This window comes from Talpa europaea, assembly GCF_964194135.1.
Source record: "Talpa europaea genome assembly, chromosome: X".
Classification (NCBI taxonomy): Eukaryota; Metazoa; Chordata; class Mammalia; order Eulipotyphla; family Talpidae; genus Talpa; species Talpa europaea.
The window spans coordinates 53,473,674-53,490,954 of NC_140081.1; the positions used below are offsets into that span (position 1 = coordinate 53,473,674).

At 37.6% G+C, this 17,281-nt stretch overlaps 1 pseudogene across 1 annotated transcript in view; it reads right to left on the reverse strand.

The window, feature by feature from the left end:
* The window catches only part of LOC311187583 (glyceraldehyde-3-phosphate dehydrogenase-like), a 167,729-nt pseudogene that overhangs the window by 137,039 nt on the left and 13,409 nt on the right, over positions 1-17,281 (reverse strand). Inside the window, exons 4-5 of the transcript in view lie at positions 14,456-14,553; positions 10,921-10,987 (exon numbers count right to left, since the gene is read on the reverse strand). The product of the transcript in view is annotated as a glyceraldehyde-3-phosphate dehydrogenase-like (transcript). The remainder of the gene's footprint in view (positions 1-10,920; positions 10,988-14,455; positions 14,554-17,281) is intronic.

Genomic DNA, 17,281 nt, shown 5'->3' on the forward strand with positions numbered 1-17,281 from the left:
CTCAGTTCCAGCGCTATCAGATCCAAAACTCTGGCTGTCACCCTGTGCAGTGCCCACTGCTATGGCGTGTCCTACCCACGGATCCTGTGCCTTGCTCTCAGTTCCAGGATGGGGTCTTGTTCCACACCTTATTTCCCTTCCCCCGTTTGCTTGACCCACCCTCTCTCAGCACCTGAGGGTGTTTTTGGAATCCCTGATTTCCAACTATAGGGTGTTGGTGATTTTTTTCTGGTTGCTAGGTGGCACCAGAGATCTCTCCTAGTATCCTTCAGGAACTGTTTTTTTACCCTGTGGATCGGGGAACAGAGTGGGAGTAGTGTGAAATGTCTCAATGGCATGGGGTTGCTGTGTGTGCCCTGTGCCCCACCGTCATGGGGATCCCACACCCCGAATTTCATGCCCCGGGTCTCAGTTCCAAAGCCCTCAGGTCCAGGACATGGGCTGTAGCCCAGTTCAGTGTCTGCAGAAATGGTGCCTTTTGCACCCAGCTCCTGTGTCCGGACGCCTGGTTTCTAATTAGTCAGTGAGGGACATTCACCTCAATGAGGGCTCCTGTGCTTCTGCCTGCAAGCCTAGGTTGCAGGCATGGGGACCTGGGCAGCTGCCATCTGCTTATGCTTTTCAAGAGCGCTGCTTTTCCACCAGCTTACTGGCTGGCCTTGGGCTATTTGTAGGTCTCCTGGGAGTCTTTGTTTTTCTCTAATGGCGCCTGGAGCCATTTGCTCACCTCCATGGGGATTCCTGCATGGTTCTCCACAGTTCCAGTTCACAGGGAGCGGTGGCTGAAATAGTTCCTTTCCACTCACAGTCCAGCTTGATGCATAGTTTGTTCTTGTTGTTTTTATTGTCAGCTTTTTTAAAAATAAAGATTTATTTATTTATGCATACAAGAGCTGGGGCACAGGCCAGAGATGTGATGGTGTGGGTGGGGTTGACAGGATTCACCAGAGACAGAGTGGGGAACAGAACAGGCAGACTGACTGAAATACACTGCTGAAGGGAGCAGTGGAAGGGACAGGAGAGGTCTGCTGCACCATGTGGGTTTCTCCTTGGACAGTTGGTGATTGAACTAGTGCTGAAGAGGCTGCAGATTGCTTCATAGTGTGGTGCTCAACCCCTTTCGCCACAAGGGAGGCCCCTGTTTGACTTGCACGAAGGACTTGGGTTTCCTGAAGGGGGCACATTGACAAGGGACATGAGGAGACACTTGGAAGAGACACAGGGGTTAGACCCACATGGGGAGGCTGAAAATGGCAGCCATTATCTTGATTTATATTTTGATTTTATTTCTTTTGTCCCAAGCCTGGCTGGCTCCTTTTGTCTCCTTCCCATGTTTCCCTGCCAAAATTTACCTTAGATGTGTGTCAAATATTGGGGCCTTGCAAGCCCTGCTTTGGATACTTTTTGTCTGTTTCTGACCTCTTTCTATGGGTCTTTATCAGAAAGTGCTTTATATTTGTGGCAGGTGTTTGGGCCTCAGTGGCCCAGCTTTGAGCCATCCCTATTTGGCTGGACATTTACTCACAAAGGGAAGGGTAATTTGGGGTGCTTGATTTGTAAACTATTTTCTTCCCCTTTTCTTTGTTGCACACTCATTGTATTAAAGTTCTTTTCCATTGAAGGTCTTACTGAATGGAGTATGTTTTGTCTTGATGTGGTGGTTGGCAGAATCTATTTAGAATGGGTGGGTTTGGGGATTCTGGGGTGCCCCACCCCCTGACATGTAACAGGAAGAATCTTGGAGGAGGCATGTGGAGCAGGGAGACTTGTGAAGAAGAAGCCATGCTTGCTTCTTACCACCAGGAACTTGGGGGTCATGGAAGGAGCTGCTTAGAAGAGACATGGGTGAGAAACATGTGAGGAGGCTGACAGTGGCAGTTTTTATCTTGACTTGCATTTTGATTTTGCTTCTCTCTTTACACACTTTCAAGGCCCCTTTTGCGTTTTTCCTAGAAGATGCCTTAGATTTGTGTTAAGATTTTGGGCCTCACTGGCCCTGCTTTGGGCCAACGCTGTTTGGATGGGCATTTACTCATGAAGGAATGGGAAACTTTGTGTGCTTCATTTGGAAACTCTATTATTTTTCTTCTCTCTGTTGTACACTAATTACATTTAAGTTCTTTTCTTTTGAAGATCTTACACACTAAGAGTGTGTTTTCTCAGGGTGCCCCTCATTCTGCATGAAAATAATATGTGTAGAATCTTTCTAACCCTTAGATTAGAAGAACTAGCTTTGACATTGTGGAAACTGAGTGTGTGTGTGTGTGTGTGTGTGTGTTTGTGTAAGCTAAAACAAGTTGTTTTTGCATTTTCTCTCTCTTTGATACCATCCTACTAATAAAAAATGGTAATAAGCATTCTTATTACTTATCAGGAAAATATGCTTATCTTTGCATAATCTCAATAGGGAATTTTATTTGTCATTATAATAAAGAATTGGGAAACTATTTCTTTATGTCACTGATTGAAATTCTTCTTGGAGTTGAATTCACGGTTAACCAAGTACAAGAGAACCTTCCACTTTGCTTCTAGGTTTCTAGAGACATCTAACCAATGTGTGGAAGTTTGCCTTCATTGGCAGGACTGGAAACCCCTGGAGAAAAAGTACTAGGAATCTTAGAAAAGCTGTGGGAAACTTGAGAAGATCAAATCTTAAGTGGAGCCTGGTAAGACTGGCCTTGATCCTAAAGCCTACAGAGACCAGGTGTTGACTCACTCTAAACCCTTATGGAGCACTCCAAAATAGCCAATATAATACTATTTGGTTATTCCGCCTTCTGAATTCATGCAAAAGTATATCAAAATAGATTGAAATCAGATTTAGTTTACAAAAGCATTTTGTTGTACTATTGGATAGAATTGGGATGAATGTGGTTTAAAAAATACCAGTTTTAAGATGTTTCTCTTTTTTTTTTTCTTCTTTCTGTGATTTTCTGTTATTCTATTTGTTATTTTGTTATTTTGGTTGACTAATTCCTCCATGTTTTTCTTTTTTTTTTTTTTTATCCTTTGGCTTAGACTGATCAATTCTTTTCCATAAATGAAGGGCTTTGCCACACTGGATGTCCATGCACAATGCCTTTTGTCTTGTTTATTTTGAATACACTGGAACCCCAGAAAAGGCTTATCTAGGCTATATCCCCAGATCTTTGCCACTATAGACATGGTTAGAAAAAGCAAACAGGCGGTTGTAACAGAGGCATCTCCATGAAAATGGGAGGTTTCATGTTCCTTGCCTCACCTTATGAGGGGTAGAACCGAGTGACAAGGTGAAACCATGTAACAAGGAAGGCAGGTGGGCTCAGAAGGAGACACACAGAAACATAGGAAGAGACACATATGGAGAAGAATTAAACCACGTTCTTCTATGCTTTAGACTTGCACCAGGCACTTGGGGAACTTGGAGGAGACACATGAAGGAGAGAGGCATCACTTGGAAGAGACAAATGCATGAGATACAAGGTGAGGTTAACAGTGGGAGTCCTTTTTCTGATTTGTACTTTGATTTTGTTTCTTTTGTCCTAAACTTGCCTGGTTTTTTTTTTTTTTTGGTCCCCTTTCTATGATTCTCTTCCAGAAGGTGCCTTAGACTTTCAGCAAGCTTTTCAGCCTCAGTCAGCCCTATTTGTCTGGATATTTACCCATGAGGGAATGAATAACTTTGGGTGTTTTATTCAGAATATTTTCTTTTCTCTTTCTATGCACATTAATCTTATAAAAGTGCTTTTATATTAAGTATGTTTTGCTTTGCACACAGGATGGCCAAGCCCCATTTTAAGTATGCAAGTTTGGTACTTCAGCTTACCCCTTAGGCTTCCCACTAACACCAGGTCTGTATGACTCTATATCTTTTTCTTATTGCATGGTATCAAAATTTTCCACTTATAGTTATTAATTATTCATCTTAGAAAAAAAGACTTGTGGGCACTCAGTCAATTTGAAGTTTGTTTTTGAAAATTTGATCATAAAATGTGAATTAGAATAGCAAAAAGATGATAGAACAAATATAGTGATAGAATAAAATGATACAGAACAAAATAACTTTACAAGCTGAGGTACCTACATTATAACAAATGTACTTTAAGACAAACACTGCATCAAAGGAGTTCATGACATATATACAATATAGAAGTCAATCCACTAAATTATAAATATTTGTGTATCTAATATAAGATTATCTAAATATGTAGAAAAATATAAACGGACTTAAAGGGGGAAATAGGTGGCAACATAATAAATTGGGAGGCTTTAATATTCCACTTTCATCAGTGAATAGATCATCCAGACATAAAATCAATAAAAAGGGTGGCCTTAAGTTACACTTTAGGCCTCATGGAACTAATAGTCATCACAGAAAATATGATCCAAAAGCAGTAGTATACATATTCTTTTCAAACACTCTGCAACATTCCTAGAATAGATTGCATGTGAAACTATAAAGTATGTCTCAATAAATATGAGAAGATTGAAATAATATCAAAGATCTTTTATAACAAAATATGAAATTGGAAATCAATTAAAAGAATAAAACTTGAAAATTCAAAATTATGTGGTCATTAACCAACATGCTACTGAGAAAAAACAAGAAATTAACATAGAAATAATACAAATGAAATAATACAAATAATAATACAAACGAAAATAACAATGACAATGAATATAACATACTAATATAAGTGAGATGCAGTAACACCCGTTCTAAGAGGCAAGGTCAGCACAAAATTCCTACATCAAACAAAATCTCAAATCAACTTATTTTATACCTTCAATAACTGGACAAATAAGAGAAAGGAAGTCCAAAGTTAGAAGGAAGAAAATATCAAAAATCAAGTGGAAAACAATGAAATAGAGATTAAAAAGAGAACATAGAAGATAAATGAAACTAATAGCTTGATCTTTGAAAAGATAAACAAAATTAATAAAGCTTTAGCTAGATTTAGAAGGAAAAAATAATTCAAATTAATTCAGAAATGAAAGGGGTGATGGTATAAATTGATACCACAAAAATATAAAGGATCATAAACTACATCTATGACCATATACATACCAACAAATTGGGCAGCCTAGAAGATATGAAAAATATTACTAAAATATACAACCTACCAAGACTGAATGATAAAGAAATAGAAAATCTAAACAGACTATTAGCAAGGTGATTGAGTCAGTAATAAACAACCTTCAAACAAACAGTTCAGTATCAAATGACTTCATTAGAAACTTTGCCAAACATTCAAAGATAGTTAATAAAAATTCTGAAACTCATCTAAAGTATAGAAAAGGAGAGAAAGCTACCAGTGTACAATTTTCATTTTACAAGGCCAACCTTACTCTGATACCAAAAGTAGAAAAACACCACCTGAAAAGTACAAGTCAAGGGCCTCCCCGGTGGCGCAGCGGTTGAGCGCTGGGTTGCGAAGCTGCCCGCAGCCACTGCAGCACCGGTTCGATCCCCGGCTGCTCCCCGGCCACTGGAGGAGGGTCCCACATGGCGTGCAGACCTCTCCTGCCGCCCGCTGCTCCCCTCAGCAGTGTACTTCGGTCCTTCTGCCTGCTCTGCTCCCCTCTCTGGCTCTGGTGAATTCTCTCACCCTCCCGTGCTTCTGACTGTACCCAGTGCATGTATAACCAACCAAACAAACAAACAAATAAATAAATAAAAAAAAAACATGCCTCTTTAAAAAAAAAAAAAGTACAAGTCAATACCACTGATGAATGTAGATACAGAAATCCTCAGTAAACTACTAGTAAATTGAATTCAATAATGCATGAAAATGATCATACACCATGATTTATGTAAGAAGTTCCAGGACTTCTAGAATGGTTTTTCATCCACATATCAAACATTACAAAATGAAGTGTAAAAATAAAAAAATATATATTAATAGGGAATGCTTCCAAAAACATTCTCTGAGGACAGCATCATTGATACCAAAATCAGACAATGACATAAAAAAAAAAAAAACTACAGACCAAACTCCCTAATGACCAATCCTCAGTAAAATCTTAGCAAAACAAATTCATCAATACATCAAAAGGATCATGCATTATGACTAAGTGGAATCTATTCCAAGGGTACAAGGAAAAATAAAAATCATATGATAATTATCAATATTTAAGAATTTATCAATATTTGATAAGATTTAATATCAATTAATTATAAACACTCAATAAACTGAAGATAAGTGTTACATATCTCAATATAATAAAGGCTGAACTCACAGCTCACACACTAATTGATGAAAGGCTAAAAGTTTTTCTTCTAAGATCTGGTATAAAACAGGAACATTAAAACTTTTATAGATTCAATACTATTGAAAATTCTAGCTAGATCAATCAGCCAAAAGAAAGATATAACAGGAATACAAATGAAGGAGAAAGTAAAAGACTCATTATTGGCCTGTTAGTAATGTCATGATGTATTTTTTCTTTTTTTCAAGCAAAAGGGTGTCACAAGTTTTCCAACAACCCAATATATATATGACACTAAAGACAACAAACAAGGGGAAAAATAATTCAAAAAATATATAATAAAATGGCCTATTACAAAATCTTTTTTCTAAAATCAGTTTTGTTTCTATATGCAAACAATGTGCAAGAAGAGAAAAAATAAGGAAAACAATCCTATTTACAATTTAATAAAAAGTTTTCTTTTTCTTTTCTTTCTTTCTTTCTTTCTTTCTTTCTTTCTTTCTTTCTTTCTTTCTTTCTTTCTTTCTTTCTTTCTTTCTCTCTTTCTCTCTTTCTCTCTTTCTCTCTTTCTCTCTTTCTCTCTTTCTCTCTTTCTCTCTTTCTCTCTTTCTCTCTTTCTTTCTTTTTTTCTCTCTTTCTCTCTCTCTCTCTCTCTTTCTCTCTTTCTTTCTCTCTCTCTCTCTCTCTTCCTTTCTTTCTTAACCAGGGTATAGGACAGATTCGTGGGATGGTGATAGGATTCACCAGAGAAAGAGTGGGAAACATAACAGGCAGACTGACAAAATACACTGCTGAGGGAAGCAGCAGGCGAGACAGGAGAGGTCTGACACGCCATGTGGGACCCTTGCCAGCCAGCAGGGATGGAACCGATGCTGCAGAGGCTGCCAACAGTTTCACAGCACGGTGCTCAACTGCCTGCTCCACCAGGGGAGGCCCCATTTTTAAACACAAAAGTATAAACTTAAAAAATGAGGCAAAGGACCTATACAATGAAAACCATGAGGCATTTTTTAAAAAAATTGAATGAGACACAAAAATGGAAAGAGATTCCTTTCTCATGTATTGGAAGAATTAGTAAGGTTAAAATGGCCATTTTACACAAAGAAAAATACAGATTCAATGCAATTTCTACCAAAGATTTTATGGCATTCTTCAAAGATGTATAACAAACATTGAAATCTCTATGGAACCAAAAATAACCCAAATAACCAAAGCAATCCTGGCAAAAAAGAGAGAGTGCTGGGATCACTTGCTGAGATTGCAAACTACGTTAAAAAGCTGTGATAATAAAAACAGTATGCTACTGGAGCATAAAAAAAAAAAAAACACAGATATATGGAAAAGAATTGAGGGTCCCAAAATAAACCACACATCTATGGCTAGTTAAAGGAAAACAAAAGTAACAAAGATTGGTCCTCCCAAGTGGTGCAGCAGTTGAGTGCTGGGTTGCGAAGCTGCCCACAGCCTCTGCAGCACTGATTTGATGCCCTGCTGCTCCCAGGCCAAGGAGGAGGGTCCCACATGGTGCATGGCCCTCTCCTGCCACCCGCTGCTCCCCTCAGCAGTGTACTTTGGTTCTTCTGCCTGCTCTGTTCCCCCATATGGCTCTGGTGAATTCTCGCACCCTCCCGCGCGCTTCTGACTGTACCCAGTGCTTGCATAAATAAATAAATAAATCTTTTAAAAAATATATTAAAAAAAAGTAACCAAGATTATACATCGGAGAAAGAAAAGTCTTTTCAACAAATAGAAAACTGGAAAAACTAGATAGCCACGTGCAAAATAAAAAACTAGATCACTATCAAACTCATACAAAATCAACTGAAAATGGATTGAGGACAAAGATGTAAGGCCCAAAACATAAAATATATAGAATAAAACACCCCATGTCATTGGCTTCAGTTATGATTTTTGGATTTCTTTCCAAGGGCAAGAGCAACAAAAGTGAATATAAACAATGAGATCACATCAAGCTAAGATTCTTCTGCACAGCTAAATAAACTGTTAGTTAAACAAAAGGATACTGAATTGGGATAAAATATTTGCACATCATACATCTGACAGTGATTTGATATCCAAGATATATATAGATCTCATATGGCAACAAAAAGAAAGCAAATAAACAAAAAAAAAAGGGCTGAAAAGCTAAACAGACACTTCTCCAAAGAAAATACACAGTTGCAAAATGCACATGAAAAAAATGCTCATATCACTTATTGACAGGGAAATGATAATCAAAGCCACAATAAGATATCATCACATACCTGTGAGAATGGCCCATATCAAAAAGACCAGAAAAAAAACAGTGTTGACAATGATGTGAAGAATAAGGAGACTTGGCACACTACTTGTGGAAATATAGATTGTTACAGGCCATAAGGAAAACAGTATGGAGATTTTCAAAATAATTAAAAATAGATATAACGTGACACAGCAATTCCACCACTAGGTATCTACCTAATGAATACAAAAACACTAATTTGAAGGTATATATATATATATATATATATATATATATTCCTGTGTTTATCACAGAGTGACTTAAAAACTGACTTATGGAAACAACATAGATGCAAATGAATGGATTAGGTAGATGTGGTATATATTCATAATGCAATTCTACTCAACTATGAAAAGATGAAATCATTCCATTTGTGGCAACATGGGTATGATAATGCTAACTGAAATAAATCAGGAGAAGAAAGTAAATACCAGATGTTTTCAATTATATGCAGAATATAGAGAACCAAATAAAACCAATAAAATTAGAAATCTGACTCCAGAGGTGGGGCTACATGACAGGAAGGACTAACAGGGAAAGTAAAGTGAGGGGGACACACTCACTTTGCTGCTGTCACCAGAATGATATAACAGTGGAAGACTATGAGTGCTTTGGTGATAGTTGTGGCATGGTAACATGATTCTGAGCATGTCACCTATGCTTCTGAATTACATAGTGTTATAATTAAATGGAACCTCAGTAAAATATATTTTTTTTGTTATTTTGAGTAAATATAGCATTGGTACTTGGTATTTTTTCTTCTCCCATTTCTTCAGTTCCTTATTTCATTTATTTATTTAATTATCTATGTATCTATGCATCTATCTATCTATTTATTTATTTATTTATTTAGAAGATTTATTTTATTTATACAAGGACCGGGGTACAGGCCAGATTCATGGGAGGATGAGAGGATTCACCAGAGACAGAGCGGGGAACAGAACAGGCAGAAGAACTGAAATACACTGCTGAAAGGAGCAGCAGGTGAGGCAGGAGCAGTCAGCCGTGCCATGTGGGTAGCTCTGCTGCCGGCGGGGATAGAAGTGGCACTGCAGAGTCTGTGGATAGCTCCACAGTGCAGTGCTCAAGTGCCTGCGCCATGAGGGAGGCCCCCGTTCCTTATTTTAAATGATATATGTTTTCATTGACTTTGGAACATAGTAATCAGCTATACTTAATTTTCACCAGAGATTTGCATTGATTTGTAAATGATAATTTTCCCGTATAAATGGGGATTAAACAACATTTAGAAAAGGTTCGTTATTTAGGTGAAGTATATTGGTATTTAGCATCCCTATTTTGGAAATAAAAAATAAAGGAGGAGCCATTTGTTACATATAACTCAGAAAAAATTTGACTGATAGAGAATCAACATGGTTCATTGTTACACTTATTCTTAGATTACTCATTTCCAAATGCCCAATGGCAAAAATGGAAAACTAAATAATTATCTAAATAATTGTCTAAGTAATTGCCTAAAATTAAAATTTCATTGAAAATCCATAGTTTTTATGAACCAGAGACACTTTTTGGGGGGTGGGGGGCGGGAGGGGAAGGATTGGGGTTAGAATGGGGCGTTTGCAATTGTATGGGGGAATATAAAAATAAAATTTATTCTTTAAAAAAAATCTGGATTGTAAAAAAAAAAAGAAAAAAGAAAATGCAGACATTGTACAAAAATGAAAAATGATGTAAAATATATCAAATAAATTTTAAAAAAAGAAAAAAAATCCATAGTTTTAAAGATTGATTTTAGTTTTTGTTCATACCTTATTACCTGACAACCCTTGGATTCATGGTATTTTGTTGTTAGATCAAACAGAAGAATCCTTTATAACTTTCAAGATTTCTTCATTTTAATATCAAGCATGGAAGAGATGATTGATATAAATAAGGAGGAAAGAAAGAAGCTGACAATGGAGAAGGACAATCTTATGTCCCAAATTTGTGATAATGATATTTAAAAATACTTTCCAACTCAAATACTTTTGAAGAGTTAATGTTGATGAGAAAAAAATCAGAAATGCTTACAAATTGTGATTTTTACTATAATTTTGACCACATACACAGAAAATGTAGGCTTTTTACATATTAAGATACTTGCTATCTTTCTGGGATAAACATTCTTTCCCATTTTAAAATTTAGTATGAAAGAACTCTGTATTTTACAGGGTCCATTATATATTAATGTTTTAGAAAAAACTCAAAACATCAAGATTCAAAATTTATTATTTTGCCCTTTGGCTATTCCTATGGCTGTACCTCTTGTAATAAAATATAACAAAAAAAAAAGTAAAGCAGGGTACAATCTCAGACTTTAAAGAAGCTTCAAGTTAGGTTTGTGATAGATCTTTTACTAGGCTATACAACCCAGTTGAAATAGGGACACTGAGGGCTACAAAAGGGCAACAAGTCAGGAGGCCGTGTGGAAGGATGGAATGGCCACCCACCTGCCTGGGCTCGGAGAACCAGACAGCCACCAAAAAGCTCCAAGTGGCCAAAACCCAAAACCAAGGGCTACAGGAATACCACACCTACACAATAGAGGCCTATGGGCTATAGCTTAACAAAGTAGAGTGCCCAAAGAGGACAGGTCACTGTGGGTTCTCACCCACGTGCACAATTGCAAGAGACCTCAAGCTCTAGGAACAACAACCATGAGGTTTATTTTACAAACTGGGGAAACAAAGAGCTTACTGTATCCACAAGTGTCTGGCTATCTCACCCAGATAGTGTCAGCGATGGCCGCCACCAGTCACCAAGAGTGCTGGGCAGCACTGGCCAGTAGTGATGGCCACTACTGGTCCCTCAGAGGTGGTGTCAGAGACACCCAGTGTTAATAGCTCTTTGTGACTTGTTGGGCTATACCAACAACAACAGCTCTTTGAGACACCAAGCACAGGGCCTTTGGTGTTCCTTTCAGGCAATGTCAGAGAAAGGACAGGAGGCCCAGTCTGTGACAGAATCATTTGGCTTCTCTTCCATCCTTGGAGGTTGGCTGCTGGATTCTTCTTTTCTTCTTTCTTCTTAGGAGTCCAGGAATGGAGTCCCCCCTTCTTCCTTTGGAGGCTGGAATCATCTTTTCTTCAGGGGCAGGCATTGGCGGCTCTCTCCTTCGGGTGCTGGCATCCTCTTCTATGCTTCAGGGGCTGGCATGGTCTCTCCCTGGGATGGCATCATCTCCCCTCAGCACTCTCAGGCCCTTGTTTATATCTTCTTTTAGGATGTCCCACCCACAAGTCTGATTGGGCCATTTTTCAATCCTTGGGCTGATTGGGCCATTTACCAATCAGCTCATAGCTCTGAGAAGCAACTGCCACAACTGACTTGTGGTGAGAGGCTAGGTCCTGGTAGCAAAACTCTGATTAGACCATTTTGCACCAATCAACTCATAACTTGCTCCTGATTTATCCATTCCATGATCCAGGAAGTACATTGTGACATAAAAGGTCTTTGAGGAGCAACTGCCGCAACTGACAAAAAGGCAGTTACTGAGCTCTGAGGAGCAACTGCCACAACTGACTTGTGCTGGAGCAACAGGTCGAAGGAACATCATTGCCCCTGCTGGCTCCCATAGCTGAGGTCGCTGGGTTCTGATAACACAATTATTCAATCAAACACTAATCTAGGTTTTGCTCTGAACATGTTTTGTGGATATAGTTTACATGTACAATCAGTTCACTTTAAGTAAATGATGTTACCCAGGATGATATTAATGTAACCAATGCGCTCATTTGAAAACTTTTAGGAAAAAAAAAAGTTTTCCAGAGAAGAAATTCTGCTTCCAGTCTACATCATAAAGTCCTCTCTGAATTTCCAGTCACATTGCCAGATCTACAAATTTCAGATTTGCATTCTCTACAATCATGTGAACCAACTTCTTAAAATCAATTTTTTTTCTGTTTGTCTATATCTCTGTCTCTATCTTTCTCTTTTCGTGTACTGACTGTCTTCTTCTGGAGAACACTGAATTGTTGATGCAGTGAGTTACAATTAAATTCTAACAGTTCTGAGTTGGTCTACACATTAATATCCGTGGTAATAATTATGCTCTTGCTCAGGACCAATGGATTTATAAAGGGTTGCTAAAGTGCAAGCGATGTCAATGACACAACAAGGTCTTAGATTTCAAAAGTCATCTTAGTGTCAGTCTTTGACTGGGTTTTTTAAAAATCAACTTGATGTCCTAGTTAAGTAGTAGCTGTAGTAACAAACAAATCCCCAAATCTCAGTGACTCAATAAATTGATTTGTTTCTTCCTCACATAAATAGGGAAGGTTCTTTTGTTCAGTTCTCCTGCAAGCTTTGCTTCTGAGATCGTGATTCTTTATATCTCATGACTATCCATTTTGAATATTACTTGGGACATTGCCTTGTCCAGAAGCAGTCACATACCTCAGCTAATGGCAAGGGAGACAGTAGAATGCAGTTTTTCTGTGTCAAATAAGAGAACACAAGATTTTTAAGAATTTAGTCAGTTTCTTTAGAACAATTTATCAGTTTCTGGGAGAGGCAAAATTGGAAGGGCTGAGACATATTATGGCTGTTAACAAAATCCTTTAATGCTCAAATTCCCTGAAAGGTTTGGACTTAGGAAACCCACCACGGAATATTATGTCTTTACTTTTTATCTGCCATCCGTTTCTGGAAAGACTGCCACCAATTCCCTCAGAAAGACTGGTAATATTTCTGTAAGGCATTTACTTTTCCTATGCATGTGCTAGAAGAGACAAGATAATAAAATCAAAGCAAAGAAAATCAACTGATTTTTTTCTTTCCGGTAGTCAAAACACATTAACTATGTTTTAGATGGTGCACACTCAGGGTCTGGAGTACAGTTGATTCAGCAAGTGACATTAATATAGATGTGGAGAGATGGAAGCACAGTTAAGGAAAGAAAGAATTCATATTCCTTCAGCTATGAACACTAATGGACCTTGATACAGTAAGGAAATTCATCCATCTTGGAAATTCCTTTGGAATTTGGTTGGTTATTACAACTTTCTGCCTACATAAAAATACACAGTTTCCCATAAACACAGAATCTCTACATATATACCAATAAAATTGTTAGTTGAACAAATTGCTACTCAGCCAAAGGCTGTATTACTAAGTCTAATGCTACTGAAGCATGAGAAAAGCGACATGTGAAATATCTAGGGGTTTTCGCTTAAGTAGGAAAGCATTCCCACTTCTTTCACCTCTTTTTCCTGCTTGATTGAATGTGAACATGATGTTGGGAGTTGAAACAACCATTCTATATTTCTTTAAAAAAGGGAAGATGTATTTTGTGAATGGTGGTGCACTGTTGAGAAGAATACTGGTTCCCTGATATTTATGGAGTTACCATATCAACCGACCCAGATTTACATGACAGAAAAAAAATTCTATTTTCTTTAAGCAATTACATCAGGTGAGTCAGTATTGTAATTAAATGTACTGCCCATGGTTAGCTAGAGGCTCCATTCCACAGTTCTCTCTTGAAACTCACATGTTAAATTGCTGTAGCTGCAGGACTATGTTCAAGACAAAGACTCATCTGAGGATTCTGTTGATACAGCACGTAGATGACAAAAATAAACCCACAGTGTGAATTTTTGCAAAGGTCTAGTTTTCTCTGCCAGGAATGATATTTGTGTTAATTCATGAGACCTATTTCTGTTTAGATTTATAAGTCATAATTCAATGTTGAATTTTTATTTAACCCCCTAACTGAAGCAGATTATGCATGAGAAAGCGCCTATTTCTGATTCAAGCTGATGATATGTAGAGCTAATATTGAATTTCCTCCTCTCAAAATTATTGTAGGTTAGATTTTCACCAAGACATAAAATATGTTATTAAAAATGTCTTGTTAAACACGCAAATGTGGTTAAATACTTTTTAAAATTTTATTTTTAATTTTATTTTCATTTATTTCAAATTGAGGTAATATTTTCATACCCATCAGTTATTACCACAGTAGTGCACCCACCACCAACTCACCCGTAGTCCACCAGCATAGTCCCTTGTGGTTTCCTCCTTCTTTGTTCTTAGACCTCCACCACTCTCTAGCCATCTTGGGGCTTCAGTTCTGTAGTCAGCTATCAAGAGTTAGTTTTTACGTGACTCTTAATTTAGTTACCTTATAGTCCACATGTTAGTAACACCATATGATATTTATCTTTCTTCTTCTGACTTACTTCACTTCATATTATCCATTATTCCAGCTCAGTCCATGTTGTCACAAATGGATTGATTTAATCTTCTTTGATCACTGAGTAATATTCCTTTGTGTGTATATATGCCATATCTTCTTGATCCATTCATCTGTTTTGGGGCTCTTAGAGTGTTTCCACAATTTAGCTATAGTAAATAGCACTGCAATAAACATAGGAGGACATATTAACTTTCAAATTAATATTTTTGAAATTTTGGGATACATGCCTGGCAGTAGAATTATTGGGTTGAATGGCAGATCCATTTTTAATGTTTGCGACAACTCCATACTGATTTTCATAAGGGCTGGACTATCTTGCATTTCCACCAGCAATGTGGAAAGGCTCCCTTTTCCCAACATCCTCGCCAGAACTTTTTGTTTCTTTCTTTTTGATATGGGCCATTCTCACAGGTGTGAGATGATATCTCATTGTGGTCTTGATTTGCATTTCTCTAATAATCAGTTATGGTGAACATGTTTTCCTGTGTCCCTTTGCAGTCTGGAATGTCCACTTTGGAGGAGTGTCTGTTTAGTTTTTCTGTCCATTTTTTCATTGGGTTATTTCTTTTGTTTTTGTAGAGTTTTATGAGTTCCTTTTATAATTTTGATATCAGTCCTTTATCAGATGCACATTGTGCTACTATTTTCTCCCATTCAGTTGGGTGTCTTTTCACTTTATTTATGGTTTCTTCCCCTTGCAGAAGCTTTTTAGTTCAATGTTGTTTCCATTGTTTATGACCTCTTCTGTTTTCCTTGCTGTTGGGGATGAATTTCTAAAGACATCTCTAAAGCTTATGTCATGAAATGTTTTGCTTATCTTTTCTTCTAAACATTTTATGGTTTCAGGTTTTACAGCCAAGTCTTTGATCCATTATGAATTGATTTTTGTGAGAGGATGGTCTAATTTCATTCACTTGTGTGCAGATGTTCAGTTTTCCCAACACCATTTATTGAAGAGGCTTTCCTTTGTTCCAGTGTATGTTCCGGACTCCTTTGTCAAATATTATCTGTCCATACATGTGTGACTTTATTTCTGGGTCTGAAATGGACTTTATTCTTCCCTCTCAAATCTTTTTTTTTTAAATAATAAATTTTATTTTTATATTCCCCATACAATTGCAACCCCCCCATTCTGACCCCAATCCCTCCACTCCCGCGCCCCACCCCCAAAAAGTGTCTCTGGTTCATAGTTTTTGTTGATTTTGATTTTCACTTTCTTATAGTTATTCATTTTCCTGGTCCCTTATTTAAGTTTTCTAGATTCCTGCTATGAGTGAGACCATCCGGTATTTTTCTTTTACTTTCTGGCTTATTTTGCTGAGCATGATCCCTTCCAGCGCCATCCATGTTGCTGCAAATTGCATGTGTTTATCTTTTTTGAATGCTGAGTGATATTCCATGGTGTATATGTACCACATCTTCTTGATCCAGTCATCTATTTTTGGGCATTTAGGTTGTTTCCAAAGCTTAGCTATTGTAAATAGTGCTGCTATAAACATAGGGGTGCAGGTGTAATTTGGAATTGATGTTTCTGTGTCCTTTGGGTAAATACCTAGGAGTGGAATTGCTGGATCATATGGAAGCTCTATGATTAGTAGGTCCAGAAATCTCCACACAGATCTCCATTGTGGTTGGACCAGTTTGCACTCCCACCAACAGTGCAGAAGAGTTTCTTTTTCTCCACAACCTCACCAACATTTCTTGTTGCTAGTTTTTTTAATATGTGCCATTCTCACTGGTGTAAGATGGTATCTCATGGTAGTTTTGATTTGCATTTCCCTGATTACAAGTGATGTTGAGCATTTTTTCATATTCCTGTTGGCCATTTGCATTTCCTCTTTGGAGAAGTTTCTTTTTAGCTCTTCTGCCCATTTTTTGGCTGGATTATTTTCTTTGTTGTTGTTGAGTCTCATGAGCTCTTTGCAGATTTTTGTGATCAGTCCTTTATCATTAGTGTTGTGTGCAAAAATGTTCTCCCAGTTGGTGGAGTTGTTTCTCTTTGTTTTTGTTATTGTCTCTTTTGCTGTGCAGAAGCTCTTTAATTTGATGTAGTCCCAGCTGTTTATCTTTGCCTTCACTATCACTGCTTTGGGTGATGTGTCTGTAAAGATGTCTTTGATGTGCATATCCTGTAGTGTTTCGCCTATATTTCCTTCTATGTATTTTATGGTTTCAGGTCTTATGTCTAGTTCTTTAATCCATTTTGAGTTGATTTTTGTGGATGGTGTGAGGTAGTGGTTCAAGCTTCATTCTTTCACATGTAGCGACCCAGTTTTCCCAGCAATATTTATTGAACAAACTTTCTTTGCTCCAATGCATAGTCTTTGCTCCTTTGTCAAAGATTTTTTGGCCTCTTGGAGCTTGTGTATAGGAAGGCTACTGACTTTTGCGTGTTGATTTTGTATCCGGCAACTTTACTGAACTGATTGAAGAGTTGAATTACTTTTTCTGTGGAGTTCTTGGGGTTCTCCATGTATATTGTCATATCATCTGCAAATAGTGATAGTTTGACTTCTTCTTTTCCTTTTTGGATTCCTTGCATGACTTTCTCTTGTCTTATTGCTCTGGCTAGGACTTCCAGTATTATATTGAAAAGCAGTGGTGAGAGTGTA